Source organism: Volvox carteri, assembly GCF_000143455.1.
Source record: "Volvox carteri f. nagariensis unplaced genomic scaffold VOLCAscaffold_82, whole genome shotgun sequence".
In the NCBI taxonomy this organism is placed as follows: Eukaryota; Viridiplantae; Chlorophyta; class Chlorophyceae; order Chlamydomonadales; family Volvocaceae; genus Volvox; species Volvox carteri.
In genome coordinates, this window is record NW_003307625.1 from 113628 (window position 1) to 114528 (window position 901).

Here is a 901-nt window from a genome sequence, read left to right on the forward strand (position 1 = left end):
TCAGAGTTGTGCATACTGGCTTGNGAATGCGGTGCGGCATAATGCGGCCAGCATCTTCGCGCCTTGCAACTTCAGCTCAGTTTGCATGAATATAACCAATAAAACATCACAGTACTAGAGAAGCAGTTTGTNTGAGGAAGTACATGAAAGCTGAACAACTAACTCCAGAGTGGGCCTCACTNTGAGCCAGGACCCCCAAAGCGGCTTGCTGTTGATAACGGCTTGTTGGCTTAGATGCGACGGAGCGAAGCGACCGGAGCTTCTAAGGCTGGTTCTGTGGTGCTGTCGTACAACTGGGTCGCAGTGGCGACTTCATTCTTGCTGCTCTCCTGGTGAAGTCATTCTGCCTTCACGCAGAAGAGCATACAGCCTTGTCCAACTAGTCAGCGTGACAGGCTGTACTTGGACCCCCAAACCGGCTTGCTGTTGATAACGTCTTGCATGTTGATACGCCTCCTGCGGACTTGTCCCCCAGTAGGGTCTGCAGATTGCATACAGATTTCGTTCGGGTCTTATTCAAAGTGTCCCAAACTTCGTCTTGGAAGACGCCCACATTGTTAAGCGCAAGCTAGTAACAGCCCGACGACCGTTTGTTATCTCTTCCAGAATGGCACCCGATGGTGCCCTGGATGTGGATGTGCATGGGCCGGACAAGGTAAGAACGGGGTTGGACTGCGTCTGACTGAAGAACTGGCAGGGTGCACCAATGGTGCACTTTTCTCACATTTACACCAAGTCGCGTTCCATGCCTGTTCTATTCCCAATGGTGTTAACCTTCTGCAGAAGCGTCAAAAGCTGGCAAAATTGACGGGGTTGGGCTTCGCCAGGGACATGGCCGAAGTCATCGTGGAAACGCTTGGGATGGACCCCATCGGGCAGTCGGCCGATGCCGCCATCGCCA